General features: G+C 45.5%; 1 protein-coding gene and 1 pseudogene across 6 annotated transcripts in view; both read left to right on the forward strand.

Annotated features, from left to right (window-relative positions):
• Fam219a (family with sequence similarity 219 member A) overlaps positions 1 to 24,138 on the forward strand; it is a 57,128-nt gene that overhangs the window by 15,613 nt on the left and 17,377 nt on the right. The window lies entirely within an intron of this gene.
• LOC128098053 (uncharacterized) lies at positions 7,664 to 7,773 on the forward strand (annotated as a pseudogene).

A 24,138-nucleotide genomic window follows, 5' to 3' on the forward strand; every position in this document is an offset into this window, starting at 1 on the left:
TGGAACTCAAAGATCTACCTGCTTCTGCCTAAGTGATGGGATTAAAGGTGTATGCCACCATGCTGGGTATAAATGGTTATTATACTATTATATTGCTTAAGGAATAATGAGAAAAAGCCTGTACGTGTTTAGTACAGATATTTTCTACCTAGTATTTTCAATCAAAGCTTGGTTGAATCAACATATGCAGAACTCACATTCACAGGGCCAACACTATAGGACTTCTGATAAGTGACAGCTTGGATGCCCACCCTCATTCCTCCATATGCCTGGCTCTTCCTTGAACAGTAAGAACCTGAAGGACCATATTCTGCTCCAAGAGAGGACCTGCCATGGATTAGTTATTTTCTCTCCTCTCCTGGATGGCTCCAGCAAGAATTAGGTGAAACCCAATCTCTTTCATCCCATGAAGAGAGATTATCAGTGATCTGAAGTGACACGTGTCTGTGAGTCCAGCACTTGGGAGGCTGAAGTGGAGTTGTTAGTTCAAGACCAGCCTTATCTATATAGTGAGACCTTCTGCCTCAAAATAATGAAACAATCAGCCAAAAGCAGATGTGGTGGTGCACATCTGTGGTGCCCAGTACTTATGAGGCTGAAGCAAGAGGGTTGCTTCAAGTTTGAAGTCAGCTCAGGCTGCATAGTGTTTCAAGGTGAACCTGGAACATATGGTAAAACCCTATCTGAACTTCCCAAACGCCCTAAACAGCACAGAGACAGAGAGGAAAGTGTGCTGCTAGGTATCAGGGAAGTCCGTTACCCTGAACACGCCAACAACTTCTGCTCCTACTTGTAAAGATTCAAATCCTGAGCAGGGAATGGTAAGGGCACCTGTAATCTCAACACTTGTGAGTTGGAGGATCAGGACATTAGGGTCATCCTCAGCTACATAGTAAGTTCAGGGCCAGCCTGGGCTACATGAGGGCCTGCCCGAAAACGAAACAAAAAGACTCAGATTCCTCAGGTGGCCTGCAAGGCCTCAAATAGTCTTCCTGCAAGCTTCCTGTCCAGCTCACCTCTTCCGTTGCCTCCGCCACTGCATCCTGCCTCGATTTCCCTCCCAGGTCCTCTTCCCCTTGCTTCAGTGCTTTTGCAGACAGTTTTGCTTTGGGGATGTTTTGTTCTTGTTTGGATTGACGCCATCTCATCTTCTAAGCTTGCCTCGGGGACCTTCTCTCCTTAATGTACTTTTCACAGGTGTGATTTGAGAAATGTATGAATAATTGTTCTATTGAGATAGGGCCTTATGAAGTCTAATTTCCATAAGGCGGAAACCGTTTCTGTTTTTATGTTATTCTCCTGCAGAGTACCCGCACATAGTAGACTTTCACTGAATACCTGTTGAATGAATGAAAATTTCGGTTTCTTACCTCCTTTTCTTAGTAACCTTTGTCATTCCATCATATTCAACATGTGCCCTGCTGTTGGTGAGCATTTACCAAACATGCAACGTTTCACTTAACCTCTGTAACTCTGTGAAGGAGGTATGCTCTTAATCTACAGAGAGGGAACTGAGACCCAAGGTCACACAGCTAATTAGGGAACCACTTCAAACCCAGGTATGTGGCCTCAAAGCCATTTCTCTTAACCGCAGTACCACACTGCCCCCTTTTGGCATGTCACAGAGTTGCCACTGGGTCCTTGGCTAATTTCAAATGAGTACTTGTCAGAACTGGCTGTGGAGCCCAGCTGTGGAAGGACACCGTGATGGAATTCAACCTGGGCTGCTGCTGTTCTACGGTTATGCATTTCAGGGTCTGTTGCCCCATATGTTTTCCATGAACCCTTTGCCACCTCCAGGATGTAATGTAGCATCTCGTTTTAGAGAAAAGAAGGGCCCGCTGTTTAAATGGCCTGGTTTGCAGTGTCCGGCAAGTAAACAGCCCTGATTAAGAACCTAATAAAAATAATTGAGAGGGAGAAAGGAGTGTTTGTCTCTTTGTGATTTAGCCACTAAAGACAGCACTCTGGAAAGCAGCTTTAAGGCATCCCTGGGAAATGCAGACCCAGTGAGAGGGCAATCCCTCTTAGTCTTGATTACAGCAAAGCTCGAGTTATCCAGGATCCCAGGGCTTCTCTGGTGGCAGGGAAATTGGAACTGATGAATATTTTAGACTAGATGGGGAAATGCAAATGAGCAATGGGTGGCATAAATATAAAAGCCAGCTCCCATTTGTTGACCATGCCAGGCACGCTGTGAGGATTTCTGCATTCCTTATTCCCTTCATTCTAACGCCAGCCTTGCTGACTCAGTAATGCTGCACCCGTGAAAGGAAAGAGGCATTGATAAAAGAATTTGCCCAAAGTCATACAATAGCTGGTCTTCCTGACTTTGAAACCAGAGCATCCCACAAACTGAGTTGGTGAGGAGAGACAACTGGCAATGGAGCATCCTTCCTATTTCTAGGACTGTGGTTAAACATCGCCCAGAAAAATAGGCATATGTATAAAGACTTCCTTTTACTGGGCATTATAATTGTTTTCAAATAAATACATCTAGGTGTGATGGTCCATTCCTCTAATCCCAGAACTCTAGAGACTGAGGCTGGAGGATCACAAGTTCAAAGCCAGAGTGAGCTCTGTGGCGAGACACTGCCTTAAAAAATGAAAACAAATATGTATATAATTTTATAATGTAGCATTAAAATAGTTACAATAAACATAATAGCTACAGTACAGTAACTGCAACATTATTATAGTGAGAAGAAGAAATTTTTTTTTTTTTTGGTTTTTCGAGACAGGGTTTCTCTGTGTAGCTTTGCGCCTTTCCTGGGACTCACTTGGTAGCCCAGGCTGGCCTCGAACTCACAGAGATCTGCCTGGCTCTGCCTCCCGAGTGCTGGGATTAAAGGCGTGCGCCACCACTGCCCGGCGAGAAGAAGAAATTTTAAAAAGCAAAGAGACTAGGCATGGTGATGTATACCTTTAATCCTAGCACTTGGGATGCAGAGACAGGAGGAATTCTGTGAACTCGAGACCAGCCTGGTCTACATAGTGATTTCCAGGACAGCCAGGGCTGTTACACAGAGAAACTCTATCTTAACCCACCCCCTCCAAAAAAAGCAAAGAGCCTAAGCCTTCAGTAGTGGAGTATGATTAAATAAATAAATCATGGAACACTCTTCCCACAGCATACATAAGGGGGATGGTAGCTCATGCCTATAATTCTAGCACTTGGAAGGCCAAAGCAGGAGGATCAGGAGTTCAGGGCCAGCCTTGGCTGCATAACAAATTCAAAATAAAGGGCAGCCAGCTAGATGAGCTGACTCAACAGGTGAAGGTCCTTGCTCCGTAGTCCTGGTGACTGTGGTTTGATCCCCAGAGCCCACCTGAAGATGGAGAACAGAACCGATTCTACGTTGTCCTCCAGCCCCCTCATGCGTACTGTAGCGTGTGTGTCCACACATCATGCACACTAATAGTAAGTAGTTTTTAGATGAAGAGGTGCTTTTAATATGTTTTCTGTGGCATAAAAAGCATATTACATAAAAGTTGCCATCATAAGATGCATATGTAATGTGGGTAGTCTGATTCCATCTGTGTTTAAATCTGTATGCATCTTAAAGTCTGAAAGTATAAAGTAGCAACAGTTCTAATCTTATGAGAACTTTCACTTTCTTCCTTATTCACCTTTGTGTTGGTATCTCTTAAGATAAATCAACTTACCGTATTTTTTTATTTTTCCTTTTTCTATTTTGTGTAACAAATGCTTAAAAGTATGCTCTTTCTCCTGGCATATCCCTCCCTGCACAGACAATAGAGCTTTTGTCCCATCATTCACATGTGTTTGGAATCAGGTATTGTATGAACAAGTTGGCTAAATGCATTGAGGATGGAAATGTTGCCTCATACCTGTTGGCTACTCATCTGGCCAGTCTTGCCCCTGCTGGGCCCCTCGGCTTTGACCTCATACACTCCATTCACATCTTCTCACTTCCTTCTCAGATTCTGCAGAGCCCCTGGCTGTGTGGAGACAAGGCATTTCTTTGGAAATGAAAAGCTCAGCATTGGACAGATATATTCCTGCCTCTTAGCTCCCTGTTGGCAGGTTCCCGCAGCTTCACCTTCACCAGCAGAGAGAGGCAGGAGGAGAGTCTAGTCTCACATCCTCCAAGCTGCAGCCACGACCACATGTCGGATGTTCTGCCTCCGGCTGGTGTTTTCAGTGCAGCCTTTTTAGGTGGCACAGTAGGAAAGGGACCAGAAAACTTAACTATTCCTGGCTCAGGGACTACATGGGAACTGCCCAGCCTTAGTTTTCTCTGCAAAACTGGAATAAATAATATACATTACTTCTATGTCTTATGATTGTCAGAGATTAAATGAGAAAATAAAGGAAAAGCTTTGAAAACATAAGTTGCAATAAAAACATAAAATCTATATTTTTAATGTAATCTTTTCAGATTTGTGTTATGCTTTTTATGTCTATATACATGCCTCTATGTCTGCTTATCTGCTTATTGTGGAATAACAGTTTAATAGGGAGATCAAGGATATTGAAAAATCTTGAAAGGTTACTTTTTTTTTTTTTTTTTTTTTTGGTTTTCTGAGACAAAGTTTCTCTATATTACAGTCCTGGCTATCCTGAAACTCAATTTATAGACCATGCTGGCCATGAACTCACAGAGATCCTGCCTCTGCCTCCCAAGTGCTGGCATTAAAGGCATGTACCGCCACTGCCTGGCGAAAGGCCACTTCTTTTTTTTTTTTTTTTTTTTAAAGATTCATTTATTTATTATGTGTTCTGCCTGCATGTATGCTTGCAGGCCAGAAGAGGGCACCAGATCTCATTACAGATGGTTGTGAGCCACCATGTGGTTGCTGGGAATTGAACTCAGGACCTCTGGAAGAGCAGTCGGTGCTCTTAACCTCTGAGCCATTTCTCCAGCCCCGAAAGGCCACTTCTTAAGAACAACCAAAGAGGGCTGGAGAGATGGCTCAGCAATTAAGAGCACTTGCTGCTCTTTAAGAGGACCGAGGTTCAATTCCCAGCACCCACATGTCAGCTCACATTGACTGTAACTCCAGTTCCAGGGGATCCTACAACCTCTTTTGGTCTCTGAGGGAAAGCAGGCATATATGGCATGCACAGATGTGCATGCAGTCAAAACATCTGTAGATATAAAATAAAAATGTTAAAGCCTAGGAAAGGGAGAGGGGAGGAACCAGGCTTGTCTTCACTTCATCTGCTCTGTACTGTCTTGTTTCCCCGGTGAACATGCATTGTTTTTTTTTTTTTTTTTTTTTTTTTTTTTAGTTAAGGAAACCAATACAGACTTTTTAATGGCTTAAGGTAATATAGTCAAACTAGAAATAGTCATTGGAAGTCATCCATACAGAGGTCGACAGCTGGGGCAGAGAGAACAGAGGATTTAGAAAGATAAGCAATTGGGGAAACAGCTTGATTGGCAAATTGGGACCATGTTATTAAAACTACTGAATGTCAGGTCAATGAGTTTTTAAGTGGTGGAAGCCGTTGGAGGGTCTTGAGCAAAGGAGTCCTGTAATCAGTAATTTAATTCTCAGAGCAGTGTTTGAAGAGTAATGAATGTGGATGAGATAGCTCAGGCCTTGGAAGCCTGGAGTCCTGATTTCAATCACCAGAACCCATGTGAAGGTGGAAACAAAGAACCAACTCTGTGGGGCTGGCCTCTGACTTCCACATGTAACACACACACACACACACACACACACACACACTTTAAATTTTTATTTATTTTTAGCTTTATCCATTTTACACATACTTTTTTGCAAAAGAATAATGCATGAGATAACTTGAAGGAGAAAGAAAGAAAGAAAGAAAGAAAGAAAGAAAGAAAGAAAGAAAGAAAGAAAGAAAGAAAGAAAGAGAGAAAGAGGAGGAAGGGAGGAAGGAAGGAAAGAAGGGAGGAAGGAAGGGTATATATAGTTAGGCATGGTGGTGAACTTGAGGCTAGGCGGGAAGAGCTTGAATTCAAAGCCAGCCTGGGCTACATAGGAAGTCCCCATCTTTAAATATACATTAACTATTTTGAAGAAAGTGCTATATTACATTTCCAATTGGTTTTCCAGAGGTCTAAATGGAAAGAGCATGGGTCAGGAAGACCCACAGTTGGGTTTAGGAGAGACAGGAGCAAGCTGTAAGAAAATAGTGATGGCACTGGGTTATAACCCCCATGTAAAGTAAGTATTAATCCACAGCGATATTTGTAAATAAACAAAGGAGAAGGGACAAATACTCCTTTTAGAATTCTAATTTTATGCGTGTATATTTTCATGAAATATATTTCATTAAAGTTTTGAAGAAAAATGAGGGAAATAAAAACTACCACTGGAACGCCATAGTAACAATAGCTGCTGTCAAGATTCACTGACTGCTAAATCTAGAGGGTGACACTTTAAGGAGAATCAAGAGATTTGAACAGTTGTATGACACTCTTACGTATTAATTACTGTGGTGGTTTTAAACATGTATCCACGCTTTCTTTGATACTCCTCTCTCTAGGAGATGGAATTTAATTCTCTCCCCCTTCAATATGGGCTGGACTAAGTGACTTGTTTCTGATGAAGAGAAAAAGTATGACAGAAATAGTAATTTTAGAATAGAGAGACCTGTCAAGTACCACCCTAAGTGATTCAGATTAATCCCACTGGTGATGAGACGTGAAATCCCAGTGTGCCGTAACAAGTACATGTCACCTCCGTTGTATCCTCCCCGGAATCTCCAACCTGAACTGGTTACGAGAAACGTGAGGCAGGGGCTGGAGAGATGGCTCAGCAGTGAAGATGAGTCACTGAGGACCAGGTTCAGTTCCCAGCACCCACATGGTGGCTCACAGCCACCCATAACCCCAGTTCAAGGGGATCCCACACCCTCTTCTGGTTTCCTCAGGCACTACATGCTCATTATGTACATACATACACACAGACACAGATGAATAAAATAAAACAAACATTTGTAAAGAAATATTAGGCAAATTTAAAAGATATTCTAGGAATGCCTAACCAGGCATTTTCTTAACCTCAAAAGTCAAAACTGAAAATGAAAAAGGATCCTAGTACAAAAACTGTAGAAATTTACACCAAATCTGAAGTGTAGTTAATAGCAACGCTCTAGTATTCTTAGAGTTGATCATGTACCATAGTTAAGTAAGATGTTACCATTAGGGGAAACTAGATGAAGAACTCTCTGAATTATCCCAGTGTAGAAATATAGAGTTCTTTCAGGGCTGTGGAGATGGCTCAGCAGGGAAGGCGCTTGCTACCGAGCCTGTTGAATTGAGTTTGACCCCCAGGATTTACACAGTGGAAGGAGAGAACCAACTTCTAAAACTGTCCTCTGACTTCCACATGTGCACTGTGGCACACTGCCCACCCCCATAAATAAATAAATAAATATAATTAAAAACATTTTTAATTATTTCAAAATAATTAAGGTTAAAAAATATCCCCACCACCATTTTTAGTGTATTTGGCTAGAAAAGAAGACTGCCATTAACAAGATAAGGATAGCTAAAAGGAAAAATGAAGACTATATATAGCAGGCTCCAGGCCAAGCTGGACTACACAGTCCATAACCAAACAAACAAAAACTGAAGAGAAAATAGAGTTTCCAAACAGAACTCATCAGTACTTCCAATGATTCTGAAAATGAGGGACAGTCACCTAGGAAAAGGCATTGACTCTGCAGCAGATTAAGCTGTTCGTCATGGTGTGCAGTGTCTGGGGACAGCATCCTCCTGGGGAGTGCCCCTGTTGCCTATGGGGTTGCTGTAAGCGACCTCGAAGACAATTTTCTGCTGCCTAGTCATGTATCTGGTCTCAATGCTTTCCCCGGTGTAGGTTTCGGACAGGAAGGCCCAGGGCACAGTGGCCAGGTCATCACATCTGTCTTCACCAAACTGCAAAATAAGGAACATGTGACTGAGGCCCTGCTTCAGGGTTAATCCCGATGAGCTTGAAGACATAGTGGCTGAAAAGCAGCCTATCCCTAATGACTGTGGAGTCAACTATATTCCCAGTTGTGGTCCCTAGACCAGTGGCAGGCCCTGCACTCCCAAGGGGTCCCATTTGCTGTCCTATACTCTCCCAAATCATGTTCAGTAATAAATCTCACATTCGGTGGGGCAAGGGAAGAAAGGGCCACTAGGAGCTGGGTACTGGCCCCAGGAGTTAGCAGAGGGGCTGGGGAGATGGCTTAGAGCACACTGCTTATGGAAGACCTGAGTTCATTTCCCAGCACCCACATCAGACACCTGGCAACTGCTTGTAACTCCAGCTCCAAGGAGATCCAGTGCCTCTGACCTCTGGCCTCCAGCCTCCATAGGCACCTGCACTCACACTCACATGTGTACACACACACACACACGTATAACTAAAAACAATAAAAGTAAATCTTTTTTTTTTCTTTTTGGTTTTTCGAGACAGGGTTTCTCTGTGTAGCTTTGCGCCTTTTCTGGAACTCACTTGGTAGCCCAGGCTGGCCTTGAACTCACAGAGATCTGCCTTTAATCCCAGCACTCGGGAGGAAGTAAATCATTTTCTAAGAGAGGTGAGAGAAGACAAGGAGAGGGGAGGGGAGGTGGAGACAGGAGTCAAGGTGCTGGGACTCAGAGTGCAGAAGCATTTGCCCAGGTGAGGCAGATCGACTCATAGAAGAAGCTCCTAAGGAGCCAGGCATGGTGGCACATCCCAGCACTCAGGAGGCAGAGGCAGGAGGATTTCTGTGAGTTTGAGGCCAACCTGGTCTACAGAGTGAATTCCAGAACAGCCAGGGCTACACAGAGAAACCCTGTCTCATGGGGGTTAAAAATCTAGGGAAAAGAAGGAATGGATGCTCCTAAACAGAGAGGCAAGAAGTGGTATCCAGCCAGGTCGTGGTGGCACATGCCTTTAATCCCAGAACTTGGGAGGCAGAGGCAGGTGGATCTCTGTGAATTCGAGGCCAGCCTGGTCTACAAAGCGAGATCCAGGACAGGCACCAAAACTACACAGAAAAACTCTGTCTCGAGGAGGAGGAGGAGGAGGAGGAGGAGGAGGAGGAGGAGGAGGAGGAGGAGGAGAAGAGAAGGAAGGAAGGAAGGAAGGAAGGAAGGAAGGAAAGAAGAAAGAAAGAAAGGAAGGAAGGAAGGAAGGAAGGAAGGAAGGAAGAAAGAAAGGAAGGAAGGGTGTCCAGAGCAAGTGAGCCAAAGGGCTGGGCCCCAAAGCTCAAGAAGAGGAGACGCTCCTCCTACTACCTGGCTGTGGTCAAACTCAGGCTAAAAGCTAGAGTGTGTATTAAGGACTGTTTCTTTCATTTCTTAGCTGAGAGGCTAGTTCCTTACCCAAGTCCTAGGTCATCCCCTGTGGACTAGAAAGTCAGACTGGACAGGAAATGAAATAGGCTGGACTTATCCATTCCCTATGCCGCTTGTACTTGAGATGGAAAATAACCTGGTTTTGAAATGGGCACTAAACAGCATACAGAGTGGTTTCTCTGTGCACATGTATGTGTGTGATAAACACACACCTACCATGCACATGCTTTACCAACTGCTTACCATGTGGCAGAGACTGCGGTAAACACATTCTGAGTATCATCTGTTAATCCTCCACACAGCCTTCTGAGACAGGCACTGCAACATTCCTCACGTTAAAGGTGAAAATGGAGAGCCAGAGTCGTTAGAAACTTGGTGAAGTTCACATAAATGGGACTTGGAGAGATGCAGTCAGTGGCAGAGAACCTCCCTGGCCTGCACCAGGCCCTGCCCCAGCCCCATCTGCGGAGGAAACCACACAGATAAGTAATGGCAGAAATAGACTCAATTCCAAACCATTTGTTTTAAGCATTACACTACACTCCCTACTCCTGACACAAATGAATGTGTCTCCCAGGAGACTAACAGTGGGTAGCTCTAGACTAGTGGTTCTCAACTTTCCTAATGCTGCAACCCTATTAATACAGTCCCTTCTGTTGTGGTGACCCCCAAACATACAATTATTTTCATTGCTATTTCATAACTGTAATTTTGCTACTGTTATGAATCATAGTCTAAATATTTGTGCTTTCTGGTGTTCTTAAGCACTATGAAAGGGTCATTTGACCCCAAAGGGTTTGGGACCCACAGGTTGAGAACTACTGCTCTAGATGGTGGGATTAAATGTGATGTTTTTCTCCTTTCTTCTTATGTGGACTTTTTAAGAGACTATATTCCTTTTGAATTTAGGAAAGTATATCATGTTATTTAAGCTTAGGTACTTCTGCCAACTTCCTGTAACATCTAAGACGAGAACAAAGCAGGCACATCAGCTAAGTGCAGAGAAAGACTACCTCCTCTGCAGGGACACGATGGAGAGTTTATGTGCTCGCTCTGTGTGTGTGTGTGTCTGTGTGTATCTGTCTGTGTGTGTGTGTGTCTGTGTGTGTGTCTGTGTGTGTGTGTCTGTGTATGTGTGTGTGTGTGTCTGTGTGTGTGGTGTGTGTGTGTCTGTGTGTCTGTGTGTGTGGTGTGTGTGTGTCTGTGTGTGTGTCTATGTGTGTGCGTCTGTGTGTGTGTCTGTGTGTGTCTGTGTGTGTGTCTGTGTGTGTGTCTGTGTGTCTGTGTGTGTCTGTGTGTGTGTGTCTGTGTGTCTGTGTGTGTGTCTGTGTCTCTGTGTGTGTCTGTGTGTGTCTGTCTGTGTGTCTGTGTGTGTGGTGTGTATGTGTCTGTGTGTCTGTGTGTGTGTGTGTGTGTCTGTGTGTGTGTGGTGTGTGTGTGTCTGTGTGTCTGTGTGTGTGTGTATGTCTGTGTGTGTGTCTGTGTGTCTGTGTGTGTGTGTGTCTGTGTGTCTGTGTGTGTGTGGTGTGTGTGTGTCTGTGTGTGTATGTGTCTGTGTTTGTGTGTGTCTGTGTGTGTGTCTATATCTGTGTGTGTCTGTGTGTGTCTGTATCTGTGTGTGTCTGTGTGTGTCTGTGTGTGTCTGTGTGTCTGTGTGTCTGCATGTGTGTAGTAGTCATGGAGGGAGAGTAAGGAGAGGATTTCATGAATACCACACAAATAATTTTCTCCCTTCCTTATGGCTACCTTGTCCTTGGACAAGGTTTGTTTGGTCCTGAACTTCCAGAGAGACTGGGGACATTTTTTCTTTTTCTTTTGCAGACATGCTAAGATTCTGAATCTTACCTCTTTTTGAAAATCTGGCCAGAGAGTCAAGCTTCTGGTGTGAAGCCCAGGCTTTAGCCATGAGTGATTGGAGTCATTCTGGAGCAACTTCAGGCGTGCAGGCCATGGACCAAGCAGGCAGCTGGTGTCAGCCATGGGCAGAGATGAACTGGTGGCATTTAAGGTCACCACTACCCAGTAGGCAGGCCTTGTCCAGATCCACCCACATGCTCAGGAGAGGTGATTCAGAACGCTGGATAGCTCCCAAAGGAGCCCTGCTTCTCCTGGCTAAAACTGGAAACCCTGGAGACCCACTTTATTCATTCATTTATTCATTCATTCATTCATTCATTCATTCATTTATTTTGGTTTTTTTAGAGACAAGGTTTCTCTGTGTAGTCCTGGTGGTCTTGGAACTCACTCTGTAGATCAGGCTGGCCTCGAACTCAGAGATGCACCTGCCTCTGCCTCCCGAGTGGAATACCCACATTATCAAGGTGCTGTGTGTATTCTAATTTGAGTAGCCTCCACTCACTTCAAGGGCCTGGCCTCTTCTCTTCCCACGACCATCTATGTGAGTGCAAAGGTTCTTTCTGCCTCAGCACCTTTCCTGCCTTCCCTAACGCACATCCAGCCTGACTGAACTCTCTTGAGATCACCATCCCTCTCAAAGCGAAGTAAGTTTTAGAGACACCATGCCATCTCCTGAGCTGTCCATGGGCAGGCTCTGACACCAAAATACCTCAAGGCTATAGGACTCTGTGAGAGTGGGGGAGCAAAGATCCTCTGTCTCCTAACATCCCTGGTACCCTCCTCTTTGACCAGAGCAGGAGGGAGGGGCACTAAGAGAGATACTGAGCATTTTTCAAAGCCTGGTGAAAGAGCCTTCCTTGGCTACCACCGTAACTTCAGCCTGGCAATGAGAACACGTCTGATTTAAAGACTTTGTTGTAGGGCATGGGCATTGACGTGAATGGGAGGAGCTTGTCTGGCAAGTAGAAGCAGAAATGAACAGTGGATCTGGGAGCTCCCTGCCTGCTCACCCCCACTGGAGCCCTGCACGTGGCCCCAGGCCCACAGGTGGAACTTTGGTTGAACACTATCATGGGAAGGGGTCCTCTACCATTCTCCAAATGACGTTGAGGGAGTATGAGTGTGTGAAAGGGCGGTAGAGTCCCAACCATTTACTGGACTTGGATTTTCTAGTAGAAAGTTCCTCTTCTGCCTTCAGTTCTCTCCTACAGCCAAGTGAATGAGCCAACAAAGGAGGAAAGAACATAAATCCACCTGGATTGAGGCCAAGCAAAGATGCTCCAGGGCCATTCCTCCCAACCAGTCATGCTCTGGCCCTGTGCAAGACACTTTCCTCCTGAGACCTTGTTTTCTTCAACACTCATAGGTTCCTGGATCCTTTAGTGATGGATCTTTTACACCCACGGTCACTGCCTGCCATATACCTCAATGAATGTACTGGTCAGAGAAACTGCCCTAGTTATTGAAATAGTATACTCTACCCAACAGCCAAACACATGCAGCCTGCTCACACTCCTAGCTCCAAGCAGCCACAGTGGGGCCAGAAGGGTAGGGAAAGAGCATTTGCTGTTTGCTGAGACATGGGTGGACCTGATGGCCATTAGGCAGGAATGACTAAGGCTGCTGTCACCCCAGCTGAAGTGCTTTTAGGTGGCACTCCTGCGGATGGAGCCAATGGCAACGTAGTAACTGATGATTAGTAAAAAGAAAATGTTCAATGGCCCTGGACCTGGGCTGTCCCTCAGCCTGCCCCATTGTGCTTTTGGAAACTGCACATTCCAGTTTCCAAGAGGCTCTTACCATGAGGCTAAGCACAGGCTCTTTCAACAAGTATTCATAGAGAAGAAAGAAGAGCAGATGAGGACCCTGCCCGATCCCAAGAGATTTGTTTGTATTGGTTTTCGTTGGAGTAAAACAATCTTAACCTCAGCCAGAGCTCGCTCTCCATCTGTTCTCAGGGGCAAAGGTGCCCTGTTTTCCTTCCTCATGGTGGATGCTCCGTGCTGATTGTTTAATTTAGGAGCTGTGATTATGTGACCACAAACCTTACTAAATCGAATACAACCCTGAGCGTTGAGAAGAATCCGCACAGGACTCAAGGGAGGAAGCAGCTGGCTGGAAAGAAAGGCCATGAATTCTAATCCCAAGGCTTCCATCTGGCATTGACCTGGGACAACTCATTTACTCTGCCCTGGGGCTCTTTCTGGAACTCTGGGCCAGAAGCCAAGCAGGCCTGGGCTGTTGGGGGTGAAGAGACCTGTCAGACCTCAGTCACTGCTGTTCACAGCAAGCAGGGACCCACAACCAGAGCATGTGTTTACTGTCCTGGAGGGTCTCGAATTTTTCTGCTTAGCCTTCCTGACCTAGTGTTGAACTCCCAAGAGGTCCCCTGCCTGGCTCATGAGCCTGGTTGGAACCCAGGGTTTTTTAAAGCACCGTAAATGGACAGATCCAAGCAGCCGACCTGTTTCCCTCCAAGGGTTTTGGTGGCTCTGATTTCAAGCTGGCTGTCCACTCCTCTAAAACTCAACAAGAACTGAGACTAAGTCAGGTACGGCAGCACAATCTGTACTCCCAGCACTTGGGAGGTAGAGACAGGAGGAGCAGAAGGCTAGCTTGAGCTCCGTGAAACCCTGCTTCAAGCAAACCAACAAAAAGAGCCTCAATTGTTAGATCGCGAGAGTAAATAATTGTAAACAAATAGTCTCTGCCTGTTCTGTTGATGGTTGGTACAACGAGAAGTTGATCTGGAGCTAAATTGCTACCTTAGCCATGGTCTATAAGGGTCTTTAACTTTTAATTTTGTGTATGGTGTTTTATCTGCCTGTATATCTGTACACCATATGCATGTCTGGTGCCCCAGGGGGCCAGAGAGGGTATCGAATCCCATGGTACTGGAGTATCAGATGATTGTGAGCCACCATGTGGGTGCTGGGAATTGAACCCAGGTCCTCCAGAAAAGCAGCAGCAGTATCTGTTTTCCAAATTAACTTCTGGGAGGCAGTTTTTCAGCTCTTAGCTCTAAGAAAAGCCCTAAAAGGATACACAGTTGCAACATTTGTCTAGGATCCCCACTAGTCCAGGCCCTGACTACCAGCCTTTGCCACCTATCTTACAAATAGACCCTTGAATTGTTTGTCTGCTATCAGATTACAGCCCATGATTCTCTGTTCTAGACACCATGGAGAAAGACACAGTCCGCACTTTCAGGAACATTTATTAAACAACTTGTACAAATAATCACTTGAAAAAATTGTTAAGTGCGGGCTGGAGAGATGGCTCTGAGGTTAAGAGCACTGGCTGCTCTTCCAGAGGTCCTGAGTTCAATTCCCAGCAACCACATGGTGGTTCACAACCAGCTGTAATGAGATCTGGTGCCCTCTTCTGGTGTGCAGACACACATGCAGGCAGAACACTGTATACATAATAAATACATAAATCTTTTAAAAAATTAAGTGCATGAAAAACTGAGGAGGGAGGGAATTGTGAGAATTCCGGAATTACAGAATTGTCTAACCTAGCCTGGCCCCCATGGGAAGCTTCTTAGCGACAACGTATTAATCGAGGCTGATGATGAGAGCTCTAAGAAGAGGAGTATGAGGTGAGAGCAATTGGGGTGCCGTCGGGGTGCCCCACTGGGATAAGGTTAGTGGCACAAAGTGCAGCAGGCCCAGGGAGCAGCGGTCCAGGGGCTAACGGGAAAGCGAGCCCTGCCCCTTAGCCGCCCACCGTCTCAGCCCCGTCTGAGCCGTCACTCCATGCAAACTGCTGTGCATGGTCCTGGGGCGGGTGAGGGCCTGTTCCTGCGCTGGCACAGCACGCTGGGGAAGGAAAGAGGCAAGACATGCCAGGCACTTACCTTCCCTGCAGATCCTCTCCGCATGTTTTTCCATTGCTTTGAACTGTTTATTAACACACAACAGAAGCCATTTTGCTGTTTAGATGGTTCTCTGGGAATTCCATGCCACTCCCACCCCCTCCTGAGGTGGATGGAAAAAAATCAGCTTTCAAGATATTTTGTACTTGAATTTCAGAAACTAAATTACATTACTACATACGATGAGACGGCGCCATTGCCTGTTCCTATCTGTATGCTTCAGGCCCCGCGAGGCTGATAACATCAGTGTGTCAAAGCAGCTGGACCCACACAATTTGCAGCCGGCTGGAGCTGGGCCAGAGGTAGTCAGAGTGGGGGTGTGAAACCCTCTCAGAATCTGGGGCGCCCCAGGATTTACTGTAGGCAGGCACCTGGGGTTTGGGGTTCTCTCCATAAATAATCATTTCTTCTTTCCATAAAGAGAGAAGCTGTCTTAATGGATCTAGATGTAACAAGCTGACAATTGCTCTCTGGAGCACTGAATCACACAAAAGCACTAATAACAGTGTGCTCAAAAGGTTTTCTCTGGGGTCAAGAGAGACGGGGCAAGGAAAGAATGGAAACCATAACATGTAAAAGATAGGCTCCTATGGTCTTTTTTAAGATTTTTAAATTGTTATTTTATGTATATGGATGTTTTACCTATGTGTATGTCTGTGTACCATGTGTATGCAGTGCCCATCAAGGCCAGGAGAAGACGCTAGTGCTCTAACCACTTAGCAATCTCGCCAGCCTGTTTTTATGGTATTCTTGAGACAGGGTCTCACTCTGTAGCCTAGGCTGCTCTCCTCCTGTCTCAGCCTCTCCAATGCTGGGATTCCAGGTACTGGGTACCACACTTATATTGTATGTTTAAAAACCAAAGTACTCTTGGAAATAAATATTCTGTGCTCCCTTGAAACCCAGATGTGAAGGTCTCCTAACCAGAGTTCTCACTAAAACCAGGTTGTAGAGTGGGTAGAGAGAAAGTATTGTTTCCCTGCCAGGGAACATAGTAACTTTTGGAGTCTCCTTCCTAATTATAACCAAGATTTAATTCTACAGAACAAGCATTCCTCTCATAGCAGAAAGTCTTTAGATTATTGAGTTATTTCAAAAGCATCAAATGTCATAATACATTCATTCAACTTGGGAAGTACTTACAGGCCAATTTTTATAAATAGCAAATACAAGCTGTTCATGTCCAAAACATGATTATTTCCCCAAATGCATTTGCTCCCCAAGGTCAAGGTTTTGGGAGGAATTCAGCCTCAGTGAGGTTGCCAGTCCTCTGCCATAGCTCAAGCCTGCCTTCCCTCACCCCAGTGTTCCCTCACCCCAGTGTTCCCTCACCCCAGTGTCTTTCCATTCACTCATGATCCAGTGTCTAGATGAAGGGACAGAAGGACAAAGATGTACCCCCAGCTTTAGCTGCATGGTCTAAATTTCTCTGGCCATACTGGGGAAATGTTGCTTACTGAATCCATCACTACATCTGAAGACAAATTAGTAAAGTTGTGATTGTTTTATTACCTTTGTTTGTTTGTTGTTTGTTTTGTGTGTCAGAAGGGTATTATTGAGGGTTTGAAAAGTAAGAAATTATGATTACCAGAGCATAGGTTCCCAGATTGAGCCTCCGTGTGGTTATTTATAATTGCTGGAGCAGGTGTTCCAGGTTCTGGGAAAATTGAGTTACTGTTTCTATGTCTGTCCTGGCTTCCCAGGCTACTACTGCAGTCTGTGCTGACCCCATTCAAGAACTACAAGTTCAGACCATTGCTGACTGCTTTTTGCTATAGGCTGGGGAGCATGACCCAAGGCTATCGGGACTCTGGTACATCAGAATTGAGTCAAATACCCACCCCACCACTTGCTCTCACCTCTAGATTGGCCAGAGCCTGCTCAGCCTCCCTTGCCTTTAGCTCACACTTGCTAAGGAACAGTAGAACCTGCCGTGGATGAACAAGCCTCCTGAAGGGCATCCCTCTGTGGGAAGCTCCAAGCCTTGCAGGGATCGGATCCATCATTACTGAGAATGAAATAAAGTTTTTGTGCAAATTTCAGCAAGCCTGAGAATGGTGTGTCATGATTCCTCTCTCTGGACTTCTTCAGACAGCTGTCCCTCCTCTCTACCAGTCTCTCCTGTCACTGTGGCAAAAGCCTTCCCCTGCAGAGCTCTGCTCTGGCTCCTCTCTCTCTGCAGTTATTCTTCTCAAAACCCAAACATCCTTGTCACCACCCTCTCCCTGCTCCCTGCCCCGCTCGCCATGGCTCCAGATCTTTTGTCCATCCCTTGTATGCTGATGTTCTTCTGGTGGCTTTTTCTTTTCTCCAGCCCTTCTAGGTTTAAACAAGCATGCCCTCCTGCATAGTCATCAAAACCGGTCAACCCATTTCTGCCTTTTTCTTACCCAGTGGCATTATAATTCTCTTCGTCATCCAAGTCAGCAAAGAAGCTGGTTATCCTTGCATAGCTCTTCACCCTCATCCTCATGTCCATCAGTCTTAAGCCCAGCAGCTTCCCTCCACCCTCTAACCTGTGGACATGCCTTGCTCAGGCTCCTGCACCTCCCTGGATGCCTCTACTCCAGTCTCTCTGCCCCCAGCTCAGCCACCCTTACTAGTTCCTCTGTTACTAGTTATGCTGCTCTGCCCATGTCAGTCTGACAGGGCTGAAGGATCCCTTCAACCTCCTTTTCATTCCCTTCCCCGCTTTATCCGGTGCTGCCTTCCACTTTTCTGCCCTGGGCTCATCTTTCTCCATCCCCTATGCCTTTCCCTTGCATACTGTCTCCCACCCCACCCCCATCTTGAAGTATTGACTGCTTTGATGGTGGCAATATTTTCTTCCGTAGAGAATTCATTCAGCAGGAAGTTAGTGATGAAAAGGCATCCAATGTCATTTCCTAAGAAGGGCTTCAGGTGCAGGTTGAGCATAAAAGACTTGATTGGACTAGGTGTCAGCCTTCCAGATGACTGCTTTGGAAGTTAAATCCCATTGCCCTATAAGTTCTGGCATGGCATTAATCTAGTAATATTATCTGATTCCTCTGGAGGCAAAGACTGAGGTATGGAAAAAAATGGACAAATCAGGTTCAAATCACCTTCAAGGTATGACTGTGAGCACTTTATACCTCCTGGTTCTTCACTTTTAGAAAGAGAATGATTGGTCTTACTCAGTTCAGGGGGATTAAATGAGATATAGGTAAAGTCTCCAGCACCCTGGCTGCACATATAGCCATATAGTAATGTAGTAATAGTAACTTCTAGGTAGTAATAGCATTGACCTCTAGGATAACTGTGCCTGGGACAAATTGTTCTAAACAACTCTGTACATGGCCTAGCCAGAAAGCTGCCTCCCCAGTACAAGCTTAAGTGGTCCTTCCCCCTGCTCTGTAAATGATTGTTCCTCTTACCACTAAGAATGTAGCCAGGGTAAGATTGGGATACAGGAATCTTTACAAGACTGTCTGGAGATAGTGTATGTATGGGAGGCCTGGCCTAGAGCCCTGCCATTCAAAAGCATAACCCCTGCACTAACATTGCCATCACCTGGGACCTGGGATGAAACATGGGCCCTGGACTGCCGTCCATAGTTACTGAATCAGACTCTGCACCTCACCAATCCCCAGGTGATCTGTGCACGTGGGTTTTTTTTGTTTTTTTTTTTTGTTTTTTTTTTTTTTTTTTCTGTGCACGTATTTTTGTTGCTGGCCTAGGATAACAGGGATGTGGACTGCATGGGGGTGCCAAGTCTATCTAGAAGAGGTGAATTCTGCATAGATGGGGTGGGACTGTGGTAGAGGAATGAGACCAGGGCACAGGCATCCTCTAAGATGTGGGTTAACTGTACAAGGCTTAGGGATTGCAATGTTGTTTTTCTTTCACGATTTCTTCCCTGTGGGTGCCTTGGGCATGAGTTTGTACCCCTGAGTTATTCAGTCAGTGTCAGAACATCAGGCAGGGAGTGATGGGTGAGCCAGACTCAGCTACAATCCACCTTCAGTCTGAGGAGACCCTTTAGCAGAGACCCCAGGACAAACAATCTACTTAGGCAGTTGATTATTTTCCTTGAGAGATGCGTAACTAGCTACTAATGTATAACCCTCGCTGTCCTAGAACTAGCTCTGTAGACCAGGCTGGCCTTGAACTCATGGAGATCCCTCTGCCTCTGCCTCTCTAGTGCTGGGATTAAAGGTGTGCCCCACCATGCCTGGCTCTCACCCCACTCTAAAGTATTCTTAGAGTGCTTACCTAGCATGTCCAGGGCCCTGAGTCTGATTCCCAGCACCACAAACACAGGATAGCAGAGAAGGGAGGGAAGGAGAGAGAAAAGAATGAACAGAAAGAAAGGAATAAGTCAATAAATCATCTCCATGTCAAAAACCAGGGCTCAGTCTTGTTGCCCTAGCAGATAGCATGTCCTACCCATTGCTGTTGTTCAGGAAATATCACATTCTTAAACAGTCATTGAAATGAGGGATGGGGGGCTAGAGAGATGGCTCAGTGGTTAAGAGTACTGACTGCTCTTCCAGAGGACCCGGGTTCAATTCCCAGTACCTGTATGGCAGCTCACAACTGTTTATAATTCCAGTTCCAGGGGACCCAATACCATGGCAAAACACCAATGCACATAAAATAAAAATAAATAATTTTTGGAAAAAAAGAAATGAGGAACAGAAGAAGAAATAATAATAGTAATAATAACAACAACAATAATAGAACATTTGGCCAGAGTTAAGCTTTAGAGCTGTAAGTGTCTTTATGGGTAAAAGATGGTATCTATCTGCCAGGTGTAATGAGCATTAGAAGTTAGAACAGGCATAAAGGAAAGCAAGGACAGGGCTAGGAGGCACCACAGAGAACCCATTGATCCCATCCTTTCAACTTACTGTCCATTGTAGACAAGCGGCTCCTTATTCTTCCAGTGCTGCAGGAGGAGGCAGGGGTGGCTGCTCTGGGCAGGCATCCCATGGATTCTATCAGACTATTACTTTTAGTCCTTGGAAGTCAGAACAAGATTCATGAACCAGAGCGGGCCAGGCTCACTTCTTAAGTAACTGAACCATATGAAGCAAAATGGCACATGCCTGTAATCTCAGCACTCATGAAGCTGAGGCAGGAGGTTTACTAGGAGTCCAAGGCCAAGTCTTACACAGCAAGACATTGTCAAGAAGGAGGAAGAGAAGCAGAAGAGAGAGAAAGTCAACAACAACAAATCCCCTTTAGGGTTGGGGATTTAGCTCAGTGGTAGAGCGCTCACCTAGCAAGCTCACAGCCCTGGGTTCAGTCCTCAGCTCTGGAAAATAATCCCCTTTAATGAGATTTAGGGCCAAGCTCCAAGTGAGCATCCTCAAGTGATTCTGCCCAGGCACGTGCCAGTGTCTGCTGGCATTTCTCCTGCTTTGGCTTCAATACCACCTGCCTATGACCAATCCCAAGCACCCCCCACCATGTGCCAGTTTCTGGGCAGTGTCTTTTGTGTGTACCTCTTGCCTTACCTTGAAGAACCAGAACCCACATCCTGGAAGGAAATGGAAAGATATTCTCATCTCCAAACCCCAAGTCCCCTCCAGCTCTCTTGGACTTAGAATCATTTCCCTTCTATGAAAAGCTTCACTCCCCAAAAGTCTGTGTTGGCTGAATCTGAATTTTAAAGATATGGGACTATTTATTCCCTTACTGCCCACCCTGACACCATTTTCTCCTGTCTAGGTCCTGCTGGTGACTTGTGTGTGCATGTGTGTGCATGTGTTTAAGTATACATAGCATAACATTTGCCATTTTAATCCATTGTTGATCTTTTTTTTAAAAGGAACTTTGTGTCTATACTTCTTTAATTAAATGAAATCACCTTTCTCTAAAGAGGTTGAAATGAGGTGAGTGAGGATAAATAGAGACCTTGTAGATCACAGGAGAGCATACGCTGGTCCAGGGCGAGGAAGGAGCCTCCTTAACATGTGGGCAGGGATGAAGGTCAGGGCTAAGGCAAACTAGGCTTCCTAGAAGGAGCCAAGAGCTCTATGCTCCTGGACCTTACCTTCTGGCCTTTGTACCCAAGGTTTCCCCAAACGAAAGCTGCTGAACACAAGCATTTGTCCCATCTCTCAAACAAGGACTCTTTGGTCCCAGGTTTCTAGTGAGTGTTGCCTGATTTTTTTCCTGGGGAGACACAAATGTCTATATACCCCACTTAGAGAAGGCACTGACACACCAATGTCCAACTTGGTGAACCAGGGCCTTAATTGGGCTTCCAAGAACTTGGGTGGGTCCCAGGCAGCTGCACCACTGAAGCATCCCATCCCAGTTGTTTCCTCCTAGACTGGTGATTAGAATCTTGGGAATGGTGTTGTGGGGTGGCGTTGGGAAGGGTTAGGGCCTGATAAGCCTCATACCTCTCTTTTCCCTCCATAAGGGAGTGTTACTAGACTCCCCTATCTCCTGTGGGTCTTGGGAAGGTCATCACAGATGCTCTAAGATGGTGATGCTCATGTTGCTGGAGGAAACGGCTTCACTCCAGTAGGAGAGAGTGAGTATCTGATAATCATCTGGAAGACAGACAGCCTGACTATGAAGAATGGGTGCTACATCTTTAAAAGACACTGGCTGGCTGAGGAGGCGGCTCAGCGGACAAAGTGCTTGCTACACAAGCATAAGGTCCTGAGTTGTGTCTCCAGCACCCACATGAATGATGTGAAGGCCTGTAATGCCACAACTTGGGAGGTGGAAATAAGCAACTCCCAGCAAAAACTGGCTACCTTAAACTAGCTGAGTTGGTGAGCTATATAGGTTTAGCTAAAGACCCTTCCTCCATGTATAAGGTGGAAAGTGATCACCTGATATCAACTTCTAGACTCCACATGTATGTGCACACAAGTGTACCCACACCTGCACACATATGTGTGGCTACACACATACATTCATGCATGGAAAACATACAAAAATAAATAAAAGTAACCCGCCATGGCCCCATACTTTGCATATCTTTCAAGTATCCACCCTAGAGCTGAAAACTGATATGTAAAAGACCTGAGCGTGGTCGTGCATGGCTGTAATTCAAGTACTTGGCAGGGACAGGTGTGAGCACCAGAAGTTCAAGGCCATTCTTTTTTTTTTTTTTTTTTTTTTTTTTGGTTTTTCGAGACAGGGTTTCTCTGTGTAGCTTTGCGCCTTTCCTGGAACTCACTTGGTAGCCCAGGCTGGCCTCGAACTCACAGAGATCCGCCTGGCTCTGCCTCCCGAGTGCTGGGATTAAAGGCGTGCGCCACCACCGCCCGGCTTCAAGGCCATTCTTAACTGCACAGTGAGTTTGAGGCCAGCATGGGCTACATGGGACCCTGTCTCAAAAAAAAAAAAAAAAGGAAAGAAAGAGAGAGAGGGGAGGGAGGAAGGAAGGAAGGAAGGAAAGAAGGAAGGAAGGAAGGAAGGAAGGAAGAAGGGGCTGGAGAAATGGCTCCGTGGTTAAGAGCAGTGGCTGTTCTTCCAGAGGTCCAAGGTCCAGTTCCGAGCACCCACACAGCTGCTCACAACCATCTGTTGTTCTAGTTCCAGGGAATCTGTTGCCCTCCTCTGGCCTCCCTGGGCACCAGGCACACATGTGGGATGCAGACACTCATGCAGGCAAAATATCCATACACATTTTTTTTAATTTAAAAAAAGAAAAGAAGAAAAAAGAGAAAACGTGGCAGGTGAGATGACTCAGTGGGTAATGGTGCTTGTGACATGAGCCCCTTGACCTGAGTTTAATCCTCAGATCCCACATCAAGGTAAAAAGAGAGAACCAGTTCCACAAAGTTGTCTTCTGACCTCCATGTGTGTGCACTCACACATCATACACGCACATACACAATTTTTTTTATTTTAATGTAGGAACTGCCACACAAGCTTCAGTAATGTCCAGGTCAGTCTGCTTAGTTCTCCTGGCCATAGCCTGAAAGCAAAGGAGACGCTTTGTGAGGTTGGCCTCCTGGCTCTGCCATCTCCATGGTTCCCGTAGCTGGGTACTGACATGAGCAGGACCCACTGAGCATGGCAAGTGTTATGACCAGCTACCAGGCAGTACTGGTGAGCCACTTAGGGCTCCCCAAACTTCGGTGTGACAAACCTGCCCTCCTTTTGTCCCCCATTGGTAGTCTCGAGGCAGGAATATTTTGTCGGGTGGGTGATCCCCAGGGAAATTCTATTCTTTGAGAGAAGATTCCCCAGAGGGGAGCACGAAGACGAGAGCTGGAGCTCTCAGAAGATGATGGATAGGTTTGGTGGCCTGGAATTCCCTGCCACACAGTGTGAAATAAAATATTAAAAACCAACCATATTCTCACTCATGACTAGGAGCATTGTAAATTGGAACAATCCTTTGGGGAAATGGTTTGTAATATATATATCAAGAATCTTAAAAACATGCATGCTTTTGACTTTGTAATTTTACTTTATTTATGAAATGGTTCCAAATGGATTTTAGTGTGGCATCATTGGCAATAGTAAAAACCTGCAAACATCCTGAATACCAACCTGAAGGATTCCAGAGTTATTGTACTCTCCCTGTGGGTGTTTGTGCGGCCATTAAACTGATAGCAGCAAAGGCAATTTTAGAGTATGGGGAACTAATTACGTTGCAGTACTAACGTGTGTGTGTTGTATGTGTATATGTACACATATATGAATATGTGTGCATGACCAAGCATGTGGATGCTGGAGGTTGATGTCAAGTGTCTTCTGTCACTCTTCACCATGTTTTTTGAGACAAGGTCACTGCACTGAGCCTGGATCTCACTGTTTGACCAGAAAGCCCTCAGAACCGCCAGTCTTCCCTTCCCAGGGCTTGGTTACAGGCGTATGCCGCCATGTCTTGCATTTCATGTGGGTACTGGAGATCCCACCTTAGGTCTTCACACTTGCACAACAAGCCTTTCACCCATGGGACCATCTCTCCAGCCCCCGATACTGACTGTTAAAAATACAGAATAAGTCAGATGTGGCAGCACATGCCAGTAATCCCAGCATGCTATAGGCAGACATAAGTGGATCAGGGGTTTGAGGCCAGCCTGGGCTACAGAGTAAGGTTCAGGCTGGTCTAAGATACATGGTGAGAACCTGTCTCAATAAACCAATAACTAAAATAAGATAAAATACAGAACAGGCCTGGCACAG

This window comes from Peromyscus californicus, unplaced genomic scaffold (assembly GCF_007827085.1).
Source record: "Peromyscus californicus insignis strain IS unplaced genomic scaffold, ASM782708v3 Scaffold_5__1_contigs__length_169319896, whole genome shotgun sequence".
NCBI classification, from domain to species: Eukaryota; Metazoa; Chordata; class Mammalia; order Rodentia; family Cricetidae; genus Peromyscus; species Peromyscus californicus.